Below are 14882 nucleotides of genomic sequence, written 5' to 3'. Positions count from 1 at the left end.
TCAGCAACTAAAAAAGTGTAAAATAAAGCCAGGGCTTTGTGAAACGAGGTGGAATAAATACTCAGATGAAAATGATGAATATTATAGAAAAGAACACATATTGTAGTTTGGTTATTATGATCCAAAAAGGCTCTACATCTATTTTCATCTGTTGAAGGATAAGTACGGTGTTATTTTATGCTTCCAAAATGTCCAGAAAGTTTCCTGGAACGAACGCGAACTTCGGTACTAATGGTGCCTTCACATGGGGTTTCTGTTTACCGTGTTCACAAGAAGAGTCCATATGAACGCCCCCCACTTCTCGTAAGTGGAAAGGTTCTGAAAGCTCAGAGTTCACGAGTTGTGACGTGTTTGTTGATGTTGTCAGAAATGGCGGAGGCCATGGGAGTTCATTTTTCGGTGCATAAAAAGTGAATATATTGTAGTTTTAGTTGTATATTGTTTTTCTTCATAATTTTATAATATGTCTGAGGAAAATGTTGATATTCCCAACGGTCTCGTGTTTTTCCTCTGTCATTATGTCTTTGCATTTCCTGCATTATGTTACCTGCTTGTTAGTTTGCTATATTGTTAGCCTCTGTGGCTTCTAGACGCCGACAGTAACGTTGATATTGTTGTTGCTTAATAGCGGTGTTCTCACGACTTAACCACTTGAACGCCAAGCATATTGTGCACACAACTTCCTATGTTGTGAACACAAGCTCACGAGTTTCATTTGAAGGCACCAGAATTACAGAGAAAATCAAGACCATGTTCAATTGATCCAATTCCAATTAATGAATTCCAATTTCTATAGTAACCTCTTTTAATTAGTGCACAGAAAGGCAGCTGGACATGCAAAAGTTGGCTTGTCTGATGAGGACATTTTTATTTTACTTTTAACTTGAAGCAAAAAAAAAAAAAAAATTAGAAAATAACAAACCCCTAAACTGAAGCGTTACCTTGTTTTAATTGTGAGCATCTCTTCGAGTAGATAACATTGTACTCACCAAACTACTTGTTGAACTTTGGGAATCCCAGAAAGAAAAACGAGCAGTCAGATGATGTTACGGGTTGTAGACAAGCCAACAGTTCAGCCAAAATATCTAAACGCTATTTCTGGAGTTTTATCACAAAGTGATATCTGAAACGTCTGTAACACACAGTCAAACTGAGCGTGACTCTGCAAGTCTAGTAAATTCTTTAAACTGTAATGGATGTTTACAACCTGTTTGACTGTATGACCGCTCATGCTTTTCCCCCCCCACTGCTGGACGTTATCGTGTTGTTGCAGATCTCAACAATTCAATTGAGTAAGTACAGTTTTATCATCTCTGATAGAAGCAGATTTAGGAGTAACACGCACATTTATTTCTTGAAAAAAATAACTTGGTTGACTTTGTCCGTTAGTGACCAAATATGTGTCCTTTAAAATGTCAAATACAGAACAGTAAGTTATTGATATAGCTTTCCCCCTCTGGTTCAGTAGGAACATGTGACGAGTGGAGAAGCACCACGTCGTCCCAGAGCAGACTCAAGAAGAAGAGAACAGTGAGTTGTCCTGCGTTCAGTGGAAGAGGAAATGTTGTGCTGGTTCGAGGCTCGGGGGCCATGTTTTGAAAGTGACCTCATCCCCCCCGCCCGCCATCCTTTTCCCGAGAAGAGTAGTCAATCTGACAAACGAGGAGAGGGTAAAAGCCAACTTCCTCTCTCACTGACAGCAACTTTTACTATCCCACTGCTTTACATGAGAAAAACCCATTCAGTAATCTGCACACAGAAACACACACACACACACACACAGACACACACACACTCATAGCAACAGAGATACAAAACACAAATACAGGCCTCCACCCCATATGACACACTAGGATTACTATACTTTTGAGGACATTTCATTTTTAGTTTATCATAAAATCCAAATCTTATCCTGAAACTAAACGCTGTTCATTTTCCCAATCTAATTAAATAGTTTTCAAGCTTAAACGATTAATAAATTAAATTGATCAAAGGAGACTTCATTGGCAACTATTCTCATATGTAATTGTTTAAGCAAACATGCTAAATATTTGCTGGTTCCATCTGCAAAGTTTCAAGTTTTTTAATTATAGTAAATCAAATATTTTGGGGTATTATTTGAACCATTATTCAGTCAAAACAAGCAAAGAAGTTGGCTTGAGCACTGGAAAACTGTGGTGGGCATTCTTCACAATTTTCTGAAAATATGTAAACTAAACCAATCAAATAATGGAAAAAACAATCAGTGGATCAATCAGCAGTGAACGTTATCAGTTGAAGCCATAAACAAGTTACTGATTATAACAATATTCAATTTCTTTAATGTAACTGAGTCAATTATATTTTATATAGCCCGATATCACAAATTTTCCTCAGGGTGCTTTACAATCTGTACAGCACGACACCATCTGTCCTTTTCGAACCTCGCTTTGGATGAGGAAAAACTCCCCAAACAAACTCTTTAAAAGGGAAAACACTGGAAGAAACCTCAGGAAGAGCAACAGAGGAGGGATCCCTCTCCCAGGACGGACAGCCTCATATCACATGACCTTCTTTATCATCAGAAGAACGGCTAATAAATGGACTTTTAAGCCGACATGGACACGAAGTGGTCAGAAAAATGGAAATGTGAACATCTACGATTCCACGACAACTGGGCAAAAATGATCCTCAACTGCTAACGAAAATCATGTGATATGATAAAAAGCTCCAAACAGATCCTAAATGGACCTTGAGGTCAGATTGTTTTGTCGCGGCTGTTTCCAAAGTCAAGACTGAAGACTTTGACTCATTTGTTGCTTTCTGAAACTGGAAACAGCATCTCGACGCAAATGTCCGTTTCAACAAACTTCAACTCTCGACCCAGTTAATCTTAAACCTAAAAAACGTTAATCCGGAACTTAATCTCTCTATCCTTGTGAGGACATTTAGGCCTAATAGACATAGAAATACAAGCACACACACGTAGGAGGGCCTCTCTGCTGCTGGGATAAATCTGCAGTTTCCTGAAGGGAAGCCCACTACTCCCCCAATAAATCCCCCTCATCACCACACACACACACACACACATACACACACATAACCCCTTCATGCCCCTGTGGGAGACCTCCCATTGTCTCCCAGTAGGAACTGGTGGCGGTGGTGGTGGTGGAGGGGGGGGTCCTGCCAGGAAACCCATCAGGCTGTCCTGAAAGCTGCTTCCTGAAGGCAGCAGGAAAACACCGGAGAGAAGACAAGCAAAAACTTGGAGCTGAACAAATAGAGCCAGTGTGACGCACACACACACACACACACACACACACACACACAAAGACACACACACACACACACTGTGGCATCCTGCAGCCAACAACAGCAGAGAGGCCGACATCACATGATTTGATGATTAGATAACGTGTTCTCACTTTTAGCCAAAGACTCAAGTGTTTAAGTGTCACACAGTAACACTCTCTCGCCTCTATATATATACATATACAAACATACATACGCGACTTTCTGTCTCCCATCTCTTCAACATAAATCACACTCTGACGTCACATCTCTAACATCTTGTTAGTCCTGCTGTATCCAGATAAAAAGAGAAATCATCTTCTTTTATAACAAGTCAGGTTGACTTCAAACATCACATGCGTCCTGCGTCTCCTCCCTCTTCCTTCCAGATTCTCCAGCAAACACAATCAGGCACATTCAGCCTCCACAATGAGGCTTTATGCCCGTTTGGTGGCAATGCTGTTTTCAAGAAGTTCTATGAAGCCTCGTTGTTTTCTCCACACCAGACGCCCCTTCTGCTCTACACTCCATGCCTGTTCCCGACTGTGTCCAGGTCACAAAATGTCACAAAGTGAATTTAATAAAGTCACTGGGGAAAAAAGCCATTTCACACCGAGCACGGTCCTCCTTCAAAAAATGTGCACAGAAATTCATAAGAACTGATTTTGTGGGTTCGTGCACACCACAGCGGAACATCACAAACAAATGTGGCAGATGACAACAGGATCAGTTCAGGCTACCACAACTCCCACAACACACCTGAAGCCTCATCTATTTTATATTCTACATTTATCAATGTGCACATTTACAAGTCTATGTTAATACATTGAAAGAGGTACCGATTGCTGAGATGGAGGCAAAATCCGTAGTCCTTGTTCTGATCGAAAACACGTTCCATCGTTCATCTGATATCTGAGGCTTCAGTAGTCCGAGTTAGGGATGCACCGATCTTTTTCAGTCCCGATAGCGATAGCAATACCTGGGCTTTGGGTATCGGCCGATACTGAGTACCAATCAGATACCAGTGTTTAATTTATAAGCTGTATGCCTCACTGTGTGGAAGTGACTGGGATCATTCTTTTATGTGTAAGGAAACATCAGGCTTGACTTAAAAATTGCTTTTCTAACTTTGTAAAACAAAATGTAATAATATACAGATATTGAATTGTTATTTATTATTAAAAAAATAAATCGTACACCAAAAACTTGGCACAAACATCTTCAAAACCTTTTAAATGCAGCAAAAAATTCAAATTCCAGTATAATATATATAGTATACAAACATAAAATTTAATTTAATAGATGGGCCCCATTGTCACCGATATCCGGTCCAGCTATCTGAGTCAGTATCGGCCCGATATCTGATCCGGTATCGGTGCATCCCTAGTCTGAGTTTGTCAAATCAAGTTGGTATCTTCCAAAGCTTCAGTCCTCTTAGTACAAAAATCGCACTTTGTGTTCCTGTCCCTCACTTACAATTGTAAAAGTATTTCGGTAGATTCTCTCGTGCCAGTAACAACTTTTGTTGCTGTTGTGAAACTGAACTGAACTGCATTGTGGTTTTTCATCCAGTAAAGATTCAAACATGGACGACCACAGAACCAAATGACCTGACTGGACATGAATGAATTCTTGGAATAGCAACATTATATGTTTCTTTCTGGAAACAATGATGTTAGCATCGGTTTGCAGAGCTGTACAGTTTGTATCCCAGCAGCAGCAGCAGCAGCAGCAGCATCCAGTCAGCTGAGACTGAGGCGGTCCGAGGCTTCACGGCTGCTCCCCCCTCCTCCCTGAAACTAAACAGTGCTCTCACAAATCGAGTTTTCCCCAATTAGTCAGTTTCCAGCTCTGATGTCATGCTGCATTTTGGACTAAAAACACCTTGTTTTCCCTCCGTGGTGAGACACAAACTATCCAGGCCTGTTTTCCCAACATGACAAACTGAACCTTTGTTGAAGCTGCTTTTTAACTGCACAAGAAAAGAACTGAATTTTCCATCTACAAATTGTGTCTCTTTCCGCCCATTTCCTTTTCCTCTAATCACTTCAGCTCTTTGTTTTCTAGCCAAGCAAATAAGTAAAATAAACCAGCTTATTGCATCTCTAAAAGTCTCTCCGAGTTGACCTAGATATCAGGTCCACAGATTTCTGTTTAAGACCTTGACCCATTTGTCTCTTTCACAACGGTAGCAACTGGAGTCTCCAGATGTTTGATTCTCATAACTACAGAACAGGACCAGATGTTAGCAGCTTTCTGCTCAAAAACAACTGAAATATGTGTATATCATGTTATTTCCTTCACTGGTGGAAATTATACCAGTTCAGCATCTCTTTGATGGAGAGCGTCGGGGTAATGACAAGGTGTACGTAGGGCTTTGAAATGTCTCCCAAAGCTCCTGCGAACATCCCTTCATCACCGTGGAGCTGCTGCTGTGGAAAATACATGTTTTGTGGGCTCTAATTCAGTTTTCCATCAGGCACTGATTCAGTTAGCTTCTCAAATTTGGGCTGCTCATTACTCCTGAGGGGCAATCTGATGTCTGCCAGGCATTACGAAACGTAATTGAACATATCGATGCCATGCAGCCATCGCCGAGACAATCTGCAGAGTAATCTCACCCAAATTGCAAAAGAGACTCCTTTCATAAAATTTGGCTTTTACTTGCCCTTCTTCTGTTGCTTCGTCTGTTACGTTACTTATCAAATTTATTACAAAATAATGTACTAATGCTTCATAGAGGGGTTGTAAGCAATAACAACTCACTTTCAGGTTGTCAAGTTGTGTAAAGTACCTCTGGCTCCACAGGGATAATCAATTTGTCCTTTTTTAGCTCTTTAGTTCAGACTCCAATGAACCGTCTGACCTTTCCCACTGCAACCACACGAGGTGAAAACAATCTTTGTAATCCAATTTTATTCTTCTTTATATTCCTGCCTTTCTTTTTAAAACTAATTTTTATGTTCCGTCGGCTTTTTATCTCTTCTTTCTTGTTTTCATCTTGTGTGGCTGCAGTGGGAACTGAACATGTCAGTGCTGTTCAGCCTCTTTATATGACTTCATAGGGCAGAGGTGCTTTTCCAGAGTGCTAAACACAACGTTTCTTCCATTATGAGCCAGTGAACAGAGGTGATCTCTGATCTCTGGAGTTCAAGCCCTCACTCTCACTTTGTCCTCAGAGACGTTGTCACAGCCATCACATTCAAAATCTTGAGACGGCGTCAGAGAAAGTTTGAGTTCAACCACAAACTAAACTTCACTCTCTTCAGTAGCACACAAAAACATTCATTGTTTGATCCAAAAAGGAAAAATTGGGTCCAAAAGGTTTTGTGGCATCACAGTGACATGCAGAAAGTGTTTCTAAAAGCAGTCGTGGTTTGGTTCCTCCACAGAGAGAAGTGGTCAGCTGAGGCAGAGCGACAGTCTGACCTTCATGGTGCTCAAACCACAAGAGTTGAACCAGTCTAGCCTGACTGCTGTCAGATGGTTTGTTACACAGAACCATCTGAGAAGCCGCCATTGAAAACTGTGAATCATGATGAGTGTCTGGTAGACTAAACAAATTCACCAGATGAATCAAAATGCAGCAGTGATTGGTTAGTTTGGCATTTTCCCACCCTGATGTTTGTGCACACAGTTTGATTAGTGCCTCTTTCCCAAGCTCTGCCCAAGTACTTGAGTTAACGAGGGTATTTTTAGCCCAGTGTTTTTCATTCAGTGTTTCTCAGGCAGTGGAGATAGCAGAGGATTTAGACCACAGCCGTAGACACTCACTGACAATCCTAGAAATTCATACTATATAGTCTTGTTTTGTTTTACTATTTGTTTTACATTAATCAGAAAGCATGACTGGTTGTTACTTCATTTACAGCAATTTGCAACATTTTAAAGGATAAATCTGGCGATATTCTGTATTTTCATCTTTATGTAAACAAATCCTGTGAAAAGACCAAAACCAACAATGAATTGATCCCACTAAAGAGTAGTCTGTGTAGGCAAAACCTGATGCATCTTAATCCAGCCCCGTCTCCTAAAAATTATGTTTCCATACAACTAAACTGCATTCTCAATTAGGTTTGGAGGGAAACGTATTTTGTCGCATATTACATTTGTCTTTGACATATCACAAATAGTCCGCGGACGGCCACGAGTGACATAGTACAACGAGCAACGTGCAGAGCAGGTGACGTGGTATATTGAGCGACCATTAGGAAAGTTACGTGGTATAATAACGTTATCGGTCTAATAACGAGTATAAACAGCGAGAAAGTCCCCAAAGGGTGGGTGGGAGCGGTGGTGGATAGGTCAAACAAACAATGGACTTTCCCTCAGGAGACTGAACTAAAAGTCAATGTTCACTTATGTAGTCATTTTGAAAGCATACCATGAGTTTTTTTTACTAAACCTAACTAAGTAGTTTTGTCGCCTAAACCTAACTAAGTAGTTTTGTTGCATTTTTTTGTCTCAATGTTGTAGTCATTTTAAGCCAAATCATGTTTTTAACTAAACCTAACTAAGTAACACCAGTTTCATTTGAAGGCACCATTTGCACTATTCACACCTGTTTGAATAAAGTTGGTTAAAAACTACAGTGCCCAGCTGTTTAAGGTAATTATTTCCTTTTTATTATAGCCTTTTTCAAAAAGGAAACTATATATTTTTGACCTTTTTTTGAAGATTTATTTAGTGGGAACCATTGGGGTTTGGGGCAGACAGGGTAGGGAAGTCGGGAAGTTGCTGGTTTTGATAATAACTAAAGAACATCCGCAGCCTTGTCCTCTAATAACCTTTTAAGTTTTTACTAAACTGTTCATGATGTTGCACACACAAGGGTGGTCTGTTATCTTGAGATCATGACTTAAGTATTTAATTATCTGGACTTCCACATCTGTTGTGTTCCTGTCACCACCACTCACTCGTATTACCTCAAGATATAATGAATGTGATTCTGCTCATTCATTTTAAAAAGGTCCTTATCACAAGTTATCTCAAACGATCAAACTATTTTCTCATGATCACAACGGAAATCTCTTTTCTTTTTTTTTCCTCAAGATAATTGAGTTTTCCAGTGTCTCATTTTACTCAGAAAGTCTGTTCAAGTTTAATGACTAGACAGACTTACATAGACGTCAAAAGAACAGAGTTGATTGAATTTATTTTAAAAAGGCCAAGAGGAAGGGCTTCATGATGAAAATAATCAGACAACTGAATTGTTAAATTAAGTCACATTTCCGGAAAAAACACAAATCTGTCATCTTGAGACGATTTGAAACCTGTCCAATATCTCAAGATAACAATTAAATTCAAACTCAATCTGCTAAAAATCTTTTTGAAAAGCACCTAAATTGTTTTCTTGAGTTTCATAAGACCTCGAGACTAACGGGGCAAATAACATCACGAAAAACTCTTGTGAATATTAAAGTGTCTACCAGCTACAAAGAACTAAAATGACACAACTGCCTTTGTTTTACTAAGAAATATTTGTGTAATTCCTATTTATTACGTTCTGCTGTGTACAGCTGTGTGTTCTTGTATTGTTAAAGCTCTGTACTTCCTGTCCAGCTTGAAGCCAACTCTGGAGCCATTGTTTTAAAATTGTTGTACATGGTCTCATGCTACAAAAATCAACAGACAAGGATTTCTTTTATACCTCGTAAAAACTAAAACCACGGGTAGAAACTCGCAGCTGCTTCTTTCAAACACACTGGGCTTCTGAAGAGCTTCTCCTCCTTTCAAGGACAATTTGGAAAGCCACTCCAATCAGAGGATCTGGCATGAAACTGGAAGTGGTAATTTCCATTTTCAAAGCCTGGATGCCTGCTAATTATGATGAACACATCCTGCTATCGGGTTCCACACAGCTCCGACACTTAAAACATTGCTGCCTCAGAAGGGAAAAAAAAAAGCTTAGAAAGCTGAACTTTAAAAAGGTAAACAAACCACAGACTTTCTCTGAGCAGAGAATTCATTCATTTCCTGGTATTATTTATGTGATTTTAATCAACGACTATCAGCTTTAATAACAAATAAACAACAGGCTCAAAATTCCTCCTTGATCTGATGCGTGAAAAAAACGAAATCGCCCCCGTGAGTTATATTATTAGAGATGTCATGATTCTCCAAATCCATGATTCGATATTTGATTTTAAGGTCATGTTCCAATTCGATTTTCGATTTAAACATGCCATTGTTACAATATGGAGTCTTGATTCGTAAAGATCAACAGATAATTGGTTTTATGCCCTGACAACTGTCATTTACACTTTCAGCAAAAAAAAAGATCCACTGAAGGGAGAGGGTACTTTACAACACCAGCTACAGTTTCTCAGAGTTTACAAGGCACAACGTCCCTATCGACGGCGACATGCTTTACACTACAGCGAGCGTAAACTCCACTTTACAGTACAAAGCGATGTAGACACACAATCACTTTTAAGTGGCGATAACGCGACCGTGGCTGAAATCGGCAAACGGTTTTCTTTGGTTGTTGTAGTCTCTGTAGTTATACGGTCAGCGATATGTTCTTTGTTTACATAACTCACAGAGAAGGCAAAATGTGGCCACACCGGTGACTCGGGGAAGCAGGAGGATTTTCCAGTGCTGTTGTTTCTCCGTCATCTCCGACTCTGGCCGTGTCATCTTTGAGCTGCAGGCTACCTAATTTTAACTAATTTCTATACTGTTAGGTACTTAAATCTATAACAACACTTTATAAACTTGTTTCTATGTCAAATTTTAATATGAAAACTCACCACTAACTAAAGCTGTTGAATACATTTAGTCGTATTACAATATTTCCTTCCTGAAGTATAAAGTAGCATAAAATAGAAATACTCAAGTAAAGTAGGAGTACAAGTAAGTAAGTACAGTGCTTTAGTAAATGTACTTAGTTACTGTCCACCACTGCCGGCGACACCAGCAAAACAAGGCAGTGTCATCTGGTAAAATCCTGTATTGGCCAATCAAATACATGCAAACCAACATGAACGCTGTGTTTCTACTGCAGTGAGGGGAAGTCAGTAAATTCATGTTTAACAACCTGGTTTGTCTGCAAAGACCAAACAGGAAAAGGTTATGAGCACGGTAATATAAAAATAGAATTTGACGGATTCTCAAAGGCTGCAAATGCAACCAGAGGGCTGTCCGTCCTCACCAAGAAGTGGCGTTCACACAGTAAAGGTCGGAGATAATAATGCAAAAAAACGAAATCCAAAACAACACAGGCCGTTACTGAAGTAAAATTGTAAATGAAGATGGTGAATGAGACTGTAAAACTGCCTGTGCACACAGCAGCGATTAAATATTAATACAGGGGTTCTTTTGGATTGCAAACTCACCAGATTACCTGTGAAAAAATGCCAATTTTGATTCTGACTGTAGTATGCTGTCACTTTAACGCTGGTGAGTCCAGCCTTCTCTTCGCCCATCATGTCACTGCAGGAGTACCTCACAGTCTGGAGGCGCTAAAATTAAAACCACTCGTAATAGAGCTAAAAATACGACAGCATGCATCTTATCAAGCTTATGAGTATGAGCACACACCCAAATTGAATTCAGTTTTAATTTAATAAACTGTCCTTCTGATTTTAGGTGTAAACAACATGAGAGCACATGAATTAATGAAGTTTGTATAAAAGAAAAAAAAATCAGGACCAGTAGAGTAAATATCCAGACTAGTATCAGAGTGTAACACTGACCTCCCGACACCTCCAACTAAACTTACAGTGAATCTATTTTTGAGGCGACAGCAGTAAGTCAAACCCCAGAGTCCTGTTGCAGAAAAACACTTTACCCCCGGGTCACAAAGTTGTTGAGAGATAAAAACTAATTTAAAGTTTCTGCATACTCAAGTCATCCTCGTGCAGCAAATTGTCTCGTGGTTATCAAGTTAGGAAATTTCTTTGCCTTAGTTATATTTCAAAAGCAACATTAAGACACAACCTCCATCTGAAAATGACAAATTACAGTTAAGAAGACAGTAGCCATTTAAAACTGCGTATTTAGATTTCATTTCTGTTACATTTTACAAGAAGACACTAAAATGGAAGTTCAGCAAAAAGGTCACCGCATCTGGATTCCTAACTAAAATAAATAAACATTCATTTTTTCCCTTTAGCTTTTATCCAATCAGATTGTTCTATATTCTTCACGCTTATTCCCAAACCAGTCAATAGATTCCCCGCTTTCTCAATGGTTACTATCAAATTCAACCTCACTCAGGAACAAGAAACAAATTACTTGAGCCAGAAACGCTCTCCGTAACCAGTAGCAACCATCAACCATCAAACTGGACGCGCAATCAAACTTGTAGTTAAAATCAAACTCTTAAAACCCCTGTAATCTGAGGTTGTGATAGAGTGCTGCAGGGATGACGCATTTTTGTAGGCCAGCAAAAAGCCAATGGGATTTTTCCAGTGGTTTTTGGATTATTGCAGAAAATAAGCTCTGTGGCAATCAAACGTTTATCATATTTACACATTTTGTTCAGCAAGATAATCTTCACAAATTAACACCTCTTTATGATTTTTGAAGTGTGAATGCAATCGCCAGAAGTAAAAAGCTAACGTTAGGCTATAAACAAACTACACCATGGTTGCATGAGCGTGAGTATAAACAACAAGGCTGTAAAGGCGGACGAGTCGGTGTGATGACGTTTAGTCTCATTTAGCCACTTGTTAGTAGCCGCCTTTTTAAGGACACAATTAGTATTTATTGATGTATTTTATGTCGTAGAAAAAAAACGCTAAAATCTCTTAAGCTTGAGTTAACCACTGATCTTATTTCAGGCATATAACTAAAAACCCAATGACTTCAAGACGAGGGAACAGGAAGTGCTAAAATACTAACTAATTTCCGGGTTTTAGGACTCATTCCTGTAGCGCTCTATTACCTTCTTTAACATCCAACGCCAATCTATTTTTAAATGATTTTGTTCTACAGTATCTGCATGTGACAGCTACAATATGGCTATAGTTTAACAATGGTTAAACCTTCAATAACCAACTTGTTGTGGCCACTTATGGGGCAACGGAAACAGGTTGCGAACACAACATTGACATGTCATCACTTTTTTAAGTTTATATTTTGAGCTTGTTAGCAAATAGCTGCTTTTTTACAACTCCAATAGTTACAGAGTTGTGTTTATATCAACCCGATGAATACATGTCCAATATGAACTCTTTTAGCTCTGTTTTGGGTCTCTACCAACCAGGCTTCAACACTTCTGACAATAGAGGATGTGGAGGGGGGATTTCCATCCCATGTAGCAGCCTCACCCACAACAGCATCTGGGAGATATTTCTTCTATATTTGCTCTATCAACTAGTAAACAAACTATTTACGAAGCACTTTCCAAAACAACAGTGCTTTATGGAAGAAAGAAAAGGGAGTTGGAGAGAGAGATAAAAGAGACAAGAATTCAAGTGGAGTTGTACAAACCACAAAATAAACAAGGTATAAAATCAAAGGGAAACAAAAAGGGTTTTAAGATGCTTCTTAAATATGCACTTATTTGTGGAGCAACAACAACACAAATATGATCACAAAGGCACAATAACGCTTCATCTATATCTGTTGAGAATATCAATATCTGAAATCATTATACCTCTCAGACTATAGGACATCCCAAAACACCAGTTTTTAGACAGACTAGTTACATTTTAAGTATAGAAAAGGACCTTTGGTTGAGCGATTCCTTCAAAAAGTAGTGAAAAATATTATGTTTGAGAGATTTATAGGTTCAAAATATTAGGGTATATGATAAAGAAAATCCATAACAAATTGAAGACTGTAGTAACAATAATATAAGTCACTTTTTAGGGCTATAAAAAGCCTAAATTGACATATAGGGTAGGCCTATGACTTTACAGATAGAAATCATATGTCTCTATTGAGATATTAAAGGATTTTGGTGACATTCATGGAAGTTTAAAACACTATAAAGCACAATAAGATAAACACATAGTAGGACACAAAGTCCTGGAGATATACAGGAGCATCAACAACACAGATTTACAGCAGACAACAATTATCTAATAAAGATATTAAAGTATTTCTTACATGCGTTGCAGAGATGGTTGAGATCAATAATTCACCACTTTGAGGCAGCTGATTATTAAAACACATGTGGTGTAAATGGTTTTGTTGTTAGCTCAGGGAGTCGATCAGTCAGGCAATAATCAATCAGCTAATCAATAAGTATCAGTATCATGTGTGTCTTACCTTCTGGCTTCTCTCCGTCCAGTCTCACTGAGACTTGTCATGACTTTCGGGAGAAGGTAAGAAAAGTTTGGGAGGAGAAGATGAAAAAAACCTCCTACCCCTCTGACTGTTACAAAGTTACAAAATATATAACATGTGTTTCCGGTTTGGGATTTCAAAATAATACTGCAGTGCTGAAGGCGGTTGCATTATTTTTATTGTTTTGTTTTGTTTGTTGTTGTTGTTTTTTTTTGTGGGGGTTGATATGAAATCTATTAGTTTAACTTTCTATCAATCAAAATAAAATCCTGCATATACTGTATACATGCATACTGTACATAACCACTAAAGTAATCTAGTACTTTACGCAGTATTTAATCTTTTGCACTATTTGTATTTGTTAATAATTTTCTGAAATACTTTCATTTCAAAATTTATTTCAAACATGTAGAATACAAAAAATAAAGAAAAAGAAAAAATAAAGAAAAAGAAAATGATCATACCAACAAGTAGACAGTCAGAAACAAGTAGTATTTACATACAATGAAAAGCATAAGAAAAACAAATTGTCAAACACTTTGATGCCTTGATTTACATATTCGAAAAGGAGTGAGAAGAAGTATAAACTTATTTAATCCCACCCCTTCTCCATAAATCAATTATTAATTATTAACTAGCTTCCTTATTGAGCCATACATATACTCTAATTAAATTTTTCCATAATTTTGCAGACTATAATTATTATTATTTATAATTATTCTAACTATAATTATTACCTTTAATCCTAAAATCCCATTGGCGTTTTGTGTAGGGAACCAGGACGATGCTAACTTCCTGGTTGGCCTACAAAAATACGTCATCCCTGGAGCGCTCTGTTGTTGCCTGGACTGTAGGATCAATTAAGAATACATAAAACATACATTACACAGATACAGATAGCTTTATTTATCCCTGAAGGGCAATTCAGTTTCTGCAGTCCACCGGGACATATACACATTCATACTGCACAATCATCAATGACAGAGGGAACACAGTAGGTGGCATATGGGGAGGTGCAAGATCAATAAAAGTACAAGAATACAAATATTTGAAATAAAAACAATAAATACAAGAATAAAAACAAGAAGAGATAAAAGAATAAAGTATAAATAGTATAATGTGCCAAGAGTATTGCACATTGCTAATTACATTCCACGAATGTACCTAATTGCAAACACAAACAACCATTATGTGGTTAGTGCAAAATAACTACATTCAAAATAAATTAATTTTAACACTACTTTATTCAGTACTCTTGCACTATTTGCACTACCATTGGCACACTGTCACTTCACTGCTGTACTTATGCTATCTTATTTTCATTTTACTTTATTCTATTGGATTTTTATTTCATTTTAAGGTGTACTGGTGTT

The 14882-nt window shown here is 38.2% G+C and overlaps 1 protein-coding gene across 3 annotated transcripts in view; it reads right to left on the bottom strand.

Moving 5' to 3' along the window:
- kank3 (KN motif and ankyrin repeat domains 3) overlaps positions 1 to 13607 on the bottom strand; it is a 32321-nt gene extending 18714 nt beyond the window's left edge. Inside the window, exons 1-2 of one of the 3 annotated variants that reach the window (XM_074634701.1) lie at positions 13492 to 13511; positions 13330 to 13377 (exon numbers count right to left, since the gene is read on the bottom strand). The gene's annotated coding sequence lies outside the window, so the exon portion shown is untranslated. Of the gene's footprint in view, positions 1 to 1452; positions 1704 to 13329; positions 13378 to 13491 lie in introns of those variants that run through there. The other 2 variants (XM_074634700.1, XM_074634702.1) reach the window with 2 other exon arrangements.
- Between the last annotated feature and the right edge of the window lie 1275 nt (positions 13608 to 14882).

This window comes from Sebastes fasciatus, chromosome 5 (assembly GCF_043250625.1).
Source record: "Sebastes fasciatus isolate fSebFas1 chromosome 5, fSebFas1.pri, whole genome shotgun sequence".
In the NCBI taxonomy this organism is placed as follows: domain Eukaryota; kingdom Metazoa; phylum Chordata; class Actinopteri; order Perciformes; family Sebastidae; genus Sebastes; species Sebastes fasciatus.
Note: the sequence above shows the minus strand (reverse complement) of the source record. Positions and strands in the feature narration are given on the sequence as shown.